The 9,019-nt window shown below is 43.8% G+C and overlaps 2 pseudogenes across 2 annotated transcripts; both read right to left on the bottom strand.

The window, feature by feature from the left end:
- Nucleotides 1-1,903: 1,903 nt before the first annotated feature.
- LOC309534364 (disintegrin and metalloproteinase domain-containing protein 20-like) lies at nt 1,904-4,425 on the bottom strand (annotated as a pseudogene). The gene has a single exon. The product of its transcript is annotated as a disintegrin and metalloproteinase domain-containing protein 20-like (transcript).
- Nucleotides 4,426-5,597: 1,172 nt separating this feature from the next.
- LOC309533504 (disintegrin and metalloproteinase domain-containing protein 20 pseudogene) lies at nt 5,598-8,481 on the bottom strand (annotated as a pseudogene). Its single transcript has one exon. The product of its transcript is annotated as a disintegrin and metalloproteinase domain-containing protein 20 pseudogene (transcript).
- Nucleotides 8,482-9,019: the final 538 nt, after the last annotated feature.

Genomic DNA, 9,019 nt, shown 5'->3' with positions numbered 1-9,019 from the left:
TATATTCATAATTGACAGGTGGCGAATCAAAAGTCCTTTTTATTTATTTCTCTTTTCTCCCTATTTTTTATGATCTTTATTTCTGTTATTTCTTTTCTGTCCACTTCACTCTTGCTTGTTTTGTTTTGTGACATCTTCTCTAGGTTAATGAGGGTTTGCACAGGAAGGTGACAGATGAATGGTGAAGGACCCTGTGTGAGAGGCAGGGAAGAGAAGATCTCCCAGAGTGGGAGGCTGGGAGAAGAAAGGGAAGCCCCCAGGTGAGAGCTGGGAAGGTCCACCCTTTTTGTGTGAGACAAGGGTAAAGATCTACCTCTGGTAGAGAGCTTTTTAGTCCTCCCTTCTCTTTTCTTTTTCATTGTTTTCTTTTTTATTTAGTTTAAATTTTATTGTATTGTATGCCGAAAGGTTTCAATAAAAAAGATAGAGAAAAAAGACTGAGGCACTGTTAGTAGGTGGTTCCCTAGACCAGATGGATGGGAGATCGCCTGCTCTTGATGGGATTATACTCCCTCTGAAGGTGCAGGTACGTATCTTGGGGGTACCTCTGGATCCTTTGCTGTCACTTGAGGCTCAGGTGACCTTGGTGGCATGAAGTGCCTTCCATCAGTTTCAGCTGGTAGCCCAGCTATGCCCTTATCTGGACAGGTATAGCCTCACTTCTGTAGTCTATGCCTTGGTAACCTCTATGTTAGTTTAATATAATGAAATGCTTAAATATTCAAATATATATCTACATAACAGAATCTGTTGATTCCTCTGTATCTGGCAAGTTGTCCATTGCTCTTTTCTGTGATTTGCTCCAGAATCCAAACTTATTAATTGTGCTGATGGACTCTTTCACTTAAATGTGAAAACTTCTATCTCAGTCTTTTCCGGAAATAAATACCCAGGCCAACACCAACAACAGTAGCAGAAATGACTAATCCAAGTACATCTGCAGTTCCTGCTCTGCTGGCACTACGATTCCAAATGTACCCTCATGGAGCAGGCCCACTGTCAATGCTGCCACCGAGACCTTTGTTTAGACAGTCAGGAGGGGCCCAGCCAGAAACACAATGACAATGTTGGTAGTTGTTGCATATTCCCCTATAATGGCACTTTGTGACATTACATTCATTCCTCAAGAGGGATATACTCTTGCACTCCCCATTAATACACATCATGTTCTTGCCACAAGGGGTGCCACCTCTCACTGCCCCAGTATCCGCTATCTCCAGTCCACTGTGATAGTCTGTACTACAACACATCTTGTTTCTAATTTTCGTTTGAATTATGCTGCTGTGTTCCTTCAAAGAGGGTAATACACCAACATTTTCACAATGGATTCAGCCACACAGAATATTCTTAGCACTGCATTTCTTATAATTTCCATGTCTAAGGCCACAGTTGCCAAAACGATCACCTTGACCATTCATATGACTGAAGCAAGCCCTTGAAGCACCAGTTGTTGCCAAATATCATTTTACACTGCCCACTGTGAGCTGTGCAATTTCCATGTTAGCAGTATACACCATCACTACACGGGGTGCCATCTTGTACATAAACATCTTCAGGACACCACTCTGAAGTTCCATTGCAGTACTCAGGGAGGTCACAGGGGCTATTCCTATCTCTGCAGACATAATGAGCTGGAAGATACTGACACTCAGCACAACACTGTCCAAAAGCACAAGTGGTACCTGGGCGCAGCATGCAATTAGACTGGCAACATGGATCCAACTTGCTTTGTACTGGAGAACCGCAGTCACATTGTTCTCCATCTTCCACTACCTTGTTGCCACAGTATGGAGATTTAAACATTTTATCAGAGACTGGTGGAATTGATAAACATGGATTGTTCCTTAGCTTGTAGTACTCATTGTAACTGCAATTGCTAAACTTATCAGAGTTTGTGTGAAATGCAGCCATAATGCATTCAGGCTGATCACATTTACAGTATTTTCCATCATGTTGCATGCCAAGATTATGTCCTAATTCATGAGTAAATATGACAGAAAATTCGAACAAACTAAAACCCATATATGATTCAACACCAATTGCCATATATTGATTGCAAATCGTTCAAGGAAAGCTTTTCCAGGTGTAAAGTCAAAATTCTTATTTATGAATAAATGAGAAGCATCATTTTGTATATGCCTAGTGAGTGATTCTCTTTTCCAGAGATTAAAATTCTCTAGTGTAATATCCATATCATTAACAACTTTTATGGGGTTCCTTGCTGACCATATATCCAGTGCAGCTATAGACAACTCAACAGCAAGTGGCTCATATAGTGAGTTTGAAGTGTGGATGACATCCAAAACTTCCATAGTAACATGACTTTCATTTCTGTTAAACTTGACATATAGTTGATGTTCTATCACAATTGAAAGCTTCACAAACGGGGTGTGTGCCCACCAGACTCCTGCAGCAGCACTTGGGGCTGCTGAATTCTTTGTATTTTGGATCAAGGACAATTGATGACTCTGCTCTTCCTTTGTTAGCCCACACCTCATGTTAAAAGCATTCTCCTTTTCTTCCAACCTATACACCACGTGTTGAGAAGCAGCAGCAGGCGCCTGGATAGGTTCAACTTCATAGGTGTCATTTTCTAAGTGCAACAGACCCCCGAGGCCCCCTGAACAAGTGCTGAGGGTGACCCAGGAGGAAGGCTTGTCTTGTACAAAGCCACAGTAGAAGCAGTCGTCTCTGATGAAAGGATAGTCCGTCTGGAGGTCTCCCTCCTTACTGTAAGTGAAGACAGGGAGGTGTTCAGCAGTGAAGCCCCTCTTCTGCCTCAGATGCACAACATGGACCTTCCCCTCCGTCTACAGCAGGTATGTGACATCATGGGGTTCTTGTAGTCCATATCTGGGGGGTCAGTTTCCTTGGGATGACCACTTCATAAGAAGCATATCTAAATCCATGTGGAGGTTTCTGACCTGCATTCTCACTCAAAACATTCCATGAGATCATCAGCAGCAGCCAGGCAAGTTCATTGGTCATTTTGCCTGACGGGTGAATGAATTCACTAGAGCACTCCACTTTTGCATGTCATTCAACACAGGGAAGCTTCTTTTGAACCTCAAGCAAGTTGGGAGGCAAGAGAATTATGTCCGTAGCAACAGTCAGTATATTCACCTTTGGAATTTGACAGAGCTTGGTTGAGCACAGAACTTAGTACAGTGGTACCTCAGGTTAAGTACTTAATTCGTTCCAGAGGTCCGTACTTAACCTGAAACTGTTCTTAACCTGAAGCACCACTTTAGCTAATGGGGCCTCCTGCTGCTGCCGCGCCGCCGGAGCACAATTTCTGTTCTCATCCTGAAGCAAAGTTCTTAACCTGAAGCACTATTTCTGGGTTAGCGAAGTCTGTAACCTGAAGCGTATGTAACCTGAGGTACCACTGTAGAGAAAATGGATGGAAGAGAGGTTTAGCTGAACAGGCACTTACAGAACATAATAAAAACCCTGCGGGATAAGGCCAAAGGTCCATCTGATGCAACATATTGTTTCTTCAGTGGCCAAGCAGATGCCACTAGGAAGCCCACAATCAGGAACTGTATGTTTACCCCACTTGTGATAGGAAGTGCTACTGAGCCACATGCTGCCTCTAATAATTGAGGCATGCCAGCCATTTTGGCAAGTAGCCTTTGATGCCTTATCCTTCATGGATTTTGTCTAACTCCGTTTTAAAGTCACACGAGTTGATGGCCATCATTGTACCTTGTGGGAGCAAATTATGCTTCAGGTTACAGACACCGCTAACCCAGAAATAGTACCTCGGGTTAAGAACTTTACTTCAGGATGAGAACAGAAATCATGCAGCGGCTGCACACCGGCAACGGGAGGCCCCATTAGCTAAAGTGGTACCTCAGGTTAAGAATAGTTTCAGGTTAAGAACGGACCTCCGGAACAAATTAAGTTCTTAACTCAAGGTACCACTGTACTGGCAGTAAAATACGCCTCAAGTAAGGGGAAAGGTGTAGGGTCCACCACAGAGGAGGCTGGTAAAAAGGAAGCTGAAAAGCAAATTCAAGACGGTAAAATCACTCCAAAATGTGTCTAAACACCTTTGGAGGTAACATGAACTTGCAATAATTTAACCTGAGTCATTATAAAACAAAGTAGCATCCTATAGATGGATGGCTATTGTGCTTTAAAAACTGCTAGGGAGGAGAAGTGTGTGTTTTGTGAGGAGGTAAGTTCTGGTTACAGAAAGCTGATTTCATAGACTTATTTTTAATGGTTTAATTTTTTTTTCTAGGGAACTTCACCAGAAGCAAAGAAATGTGCTTGTTTGAATTTACAATGAAAAGACAGATAGTTGAAGCTCACAAGAGCTTAACATTCCTTTCAAAACAAGTAGCAGAAGTTGTAGAATTGATAAATTCCCACTGTCCATGTGCAAAGTTTAGACTACAAATGTTTTTTAGGCGAAAAAGCAGGAGGTCGTTGTGTTAATCCTGCCTCCTGCACTTATGGGCTCAATTTCCTACGGTTTCACAGAAGCATCCATACTTTTGTCTGAGAAATGTTTGATGGGTAGGAGAGCAGCTTGGCCACCCACTCCAATCTTTGGACCAGAGAGGAGAAGGAAGACAAGGTAAGTTGATAACACTGCTTCCTTTTCCTTGGCCTGTTCCCCCTGCAGGCTGCTCCATCCCCACCCTCCTCATCCCCTTCTAATTGGCCTGGAAGGGAAAGAAGATCTGGAATGCAGTGAAATGGTGGGCCTACTATTGGTGGAAAGGGATGGAACTCAGCCACAGGAGACACATACTTGCCTGACTGGCTCCCATCCTCCTTCCTTCTCATACAGGCAACTAGGGGAAACAGCTGACAGGCAGGCAGATGATTTCCAGAGAAAGTCACTCAGTTGCCTTGGTAAATATGGACATAGCATAATTAAAATATTTAAAGGTATTCCTCCTTCAGTGGTGGGACCCCCTGGGTGCTTTAAAAATCCACACACTTCCTTAAGAATGGGTTCTTATTTGGGAACTAGAATTCTGCTCAGTGTTTAACACACATACACCCAATTAAAAAACCTGTGGCCCTCTAGATGTTGTTGGAAATGGTTCCCATCATCCCTGAACATGGTCAGTGCAGACTGGGGCTAATAGGGGTTGTTATCCAACAATACTTAGACTATCACAGCTTCTAAATCCATGAGGTAGAGGCAGTGCTATTTTTTCTAGAAAAAGAGGTGCCAGAACCATAGGCGCCGACTCCATGGGGCTTGAGGGGGCCCGAGCCCCCTCAAAAATTCGTTTGGGGGGGCTCTGCCCCCCCAATAATCTTCGGCGCCCCTCCAGCAGAGCGCCATCGCCGCCCCTCCCCCAGCCCAAAATGCACAGGGTCGGGCTGCATGCCTCCTGCCCTCCCTCCCGAGCAAAAGCTCCACCCAATTTCCGCTCTGGAGCTGATTAATAGGCGCAGCACGCTCTCCCCTATTCGCTCACGAGGAGGCGGCGCCACTTTATTTGCATATTCATGAGCTTATTTATTATTCATGAGCTTTCCCGGCCCCCCCCCCCCCAATATTTTTTATAAGTCCGCGTCCCTGGCCAGAACTCACTATGAATGTCTCTTTCATTCTCTAAGAATGGCAATGGCACCCACCTGACAGGTGCCAGAACTAAGTTTTGGTGAGTTGCAGATGAAAAAAAAAGCCCTGGGTAGAGGGAATACTTTCTGGAAGACAGAGGATGTAGTGAGGCTCAACATATAACGTAATTCTCCCCTGTTGAGAAAACCAAGATTTTCACAACCTAGAGTGCCTAGGAGGAAAATTTAATGAAAATATTTTTTTAAATAATCAAAAACTTAGCAAATTGAATGTATATCTACATAGTACAATCTATTGTTTGTTCTGTATCTGGCACACTGCCAATTGTTCATTTCTGTGATCCATTTCAGAATTTCTTCTTTTTTGTGCTTGACAAACTCTTCTACTTAAATGTAAGAACTTCAGTCTCAGTCCGTTCCTGAAATCAATATCCAGACCAACAACAACAATAGTAGCAGAACTACAAATCCAATTACTTCTGTTAATCCTGCACTGAGATTGCTACGATCCAGAATGTTACCTCGTGGTGGAGGCCCGCTATCAATGCTGCCACCAAAGCCTTTAGAGAGGCAGTTTGGAGGGGCCCAGCCATAATCACAATGACAATGTTTATGAGTATTGCATATACCCCTATAGTGGCACTTTGTGAAATTACAATCATAGTTCAAGAGGGATACACTCTTGCACTGCCTATTAATGCATATCATGTCAGTGCCACAAGGAGTTCCATCTCTCACTGCTCCAATATCAGGTATCTCCATTCCACTGTGGTAGTCTGTACTCCAGCATTTCCTATTGCCAATGGGTATATTAACTAGGGTGCTGTGTTCCTCCAAAGAAGGTAGTTTATAAACATTTTCACACTGGATTTTTCCACATAGGATATTCTTAGCACTGCATTTCTTATAGGTTCCATCTCTAAGGCCACAGTTGCCAAAGCGATCCCCTCGACCATTCAGTTCATTGAAGCAAGCCTTTGAAGCAGCTGTTGCTTTCTTGCCAAAGATCATTTTGCACTGCTCGCTGTGAGTTGTGCAATTTCCATGATAGCAGTATACACCATCACTACACGGGGTGCCATCTTGTACATAAACATCTTTAGGACACCACTCGGAAGTCCCATTGCAGTACTCAGGAAGATCACAGCTGCTGACCTCTTGTCTGCAGACATAATGAGCTGGAAGATACTGACACTCAGCACAACACCGTCCAAAAGCACAAGTGGCACCTGGGCGCAGCATGCAGTTAGACTGGCAACATGGATCCAACTTGCATTGATCTGGTGAACCACAGTCACATTGCTCTCCATCTTCCACTACTTTGTTACCACAGTGTTTGAGTTTATACATTTTATCAGGCTCTGGTGGGATTAACAAACATGGAGTGTTCCTTAGCTCAAAATAATCCTGATAACTGCAGTTGCTAAACTTATCAGTGTTTGCCTGAGCTGCAGCCATAATGCAGGCATGTCGTTCACAAGTACAGTATTTTGAATCATGTTGCATGCCAAGATTATGTCCTAATTCATGAGTAAATGTATTAGAAAAATCAGACAAACTATAACCAACATATGATTCAACACCACATGCCCGGTCAGTCCAACAGATTGTTCCTAAATATGATAATCCTCGCGTACGTCCAAAGCCCTTATATACAAATAAATGAGCAGCATCATTCTCTAGATGTTTATTTAGGGTGTTTGTTCTCCAGTCATTGAAATTGGAAAGCAGGGTGTAAATGTCGTTATCAATCACAATGAGGTTCTTTTCTGACCAAATCTCCAATCCAACAAGTGTCACAACGACACCAAGTGGCTCATATAATGAATTAGCAACATGAATGACATCTAGAACTCGCATAGCAGCAACAGTTTCATTTCTATCAATTCTCACATATCTTTCGTAATCCACAACAATTGCAACCTCTGCGTAACGGGTGTGCGTCCACCAGCCTCCTTCTGGAGCACCCCTAGCCACTATATTCTCTGTTTTTTGGATCATGGTCTCTTGATGCCTTTGCTCTTCTTCTGTTAACCCACATGTCATACGTGCAGCACCCTCTATTTCTTCCAACCTATACACCACATGTTGAGAAGTAGCAGATCTCTGCACAGGCTGAATTTCATAGCTGTCATTTTCTAAATGCAGCAGACCCCTGAGGCCCCCTGAACAAGTGCTGAGGGTGACCCATGAGGAAGGCTTGTCTTGTACAAAGCCACGGTAGAAGCAGTCATCTCTGATGAAAGGATAGTCCACCTGGAGGTCTCCCTCCTTACTGTAAGTGAAGACAGGGAGGTGTTTAGTGACAAAGCCCCTGTTCTGCTTGAGATGCACTACATGGCCTTTCCCCTCAATCTGCAGTAGGTAGGTGACATCATGATGTTCTTGTCCATACCTAGGGACTAGTTTTCTTGGGATGGTCACCTCGTAAGAGGCATACATAAAGCCTTGTGGTGGTTTCTGACCTGTAGTCTCACACAAAACATTCCATGAGATCAGCACCAGTTGCCATGTGTGGCGGTTAGTCATTTTCCCTGAGAGGTGAAAGAATTCACTAGAGCGGTGTACTAATGCCTGTCATTCATGACAATCCCTTTTGGTCTGGAATGGTGGTGGAAATAAAGCTGCATGCTAACTAGAGCAGGAGGATGATTCTGACCATAGCAACACTCCGTAGATTTACCTTTAGAATGTGGGTGGAGCTTAGTTGATTGATGGAACAGAATGGAGAAGGAAGATGGAGGGTGGGAATGCATGAAAGCGTAATTACAGAGTATCAGAACTTAAAAAGCCCTGCTATGTCAGGTGAAAGGCCAATTTAGTTCAGCATCTTCTTCCCAAAGTGGCCAAACTGGGAAGCCTACTGTTAAGACTTAGGTGCTTTCCCTTTTTCTGATTCCTATCAACTGTTATTCAGAAACATTGGATTTCTACCAAATTGAATTGGTAGGGACCCTTAGGATCATGTAGCCCAGACATAATAATAATAATAATAAATTTTTATTTATATCCCGCCCTCCCCAGCCGAAGCCGGGCTCAGGGCGGCTAACAACACTAAAAAAGTGCAACAATATAAAAACATCATAAGAATTAATTAAAATCAAAATTAATGGCAACCATAAACTAAAGTATTGTAAAGATTGCTGAAGGAGGGAGTCAGGCTGTGCCCTAACCAAAGGCCTGGTGGAACAGCTCTGTCTTGCAGGCCCTGCGGAAAGATGTCAAGTCCTGCAGGGCCCTTGTCTCTTGTGACAGAGCGTTCCACCAGGTTGGAGCCGCAGCCGAAAAAGCCCTGGCTCTAGTTGAGGCCAGCCTAACCTCTCTGTGGCCTGGGACCTTCAAGATGTTTTTATTAGAGGACCGTAAGTTCCTCTGTGGGGCACACCAGGAGAGGCGGTCCCGTAGATACGAGGGTCCTAGGCCGTATAGGGCTTTAAACGTTAAAACCAGCACCTTAAACCTGATC

The sequence above is a fragment of the Podarcis vaucheri genome (genome assembly GCF_965113315.1).
Source record: "Podarcis vaucheri genome assembly, chromosome: 1".
In the NCBI taxonomy this organism is placed as follows: domain Eukaryota; kingdom Metazoa; phylum Chordata; class Lepidosauria; order Squamata; family Lacertidae; genus Podarcis; species Podarcis vaucheri.
This window is presented reverse-complemented; position numbering and strand designations above follow the sequence as displayed.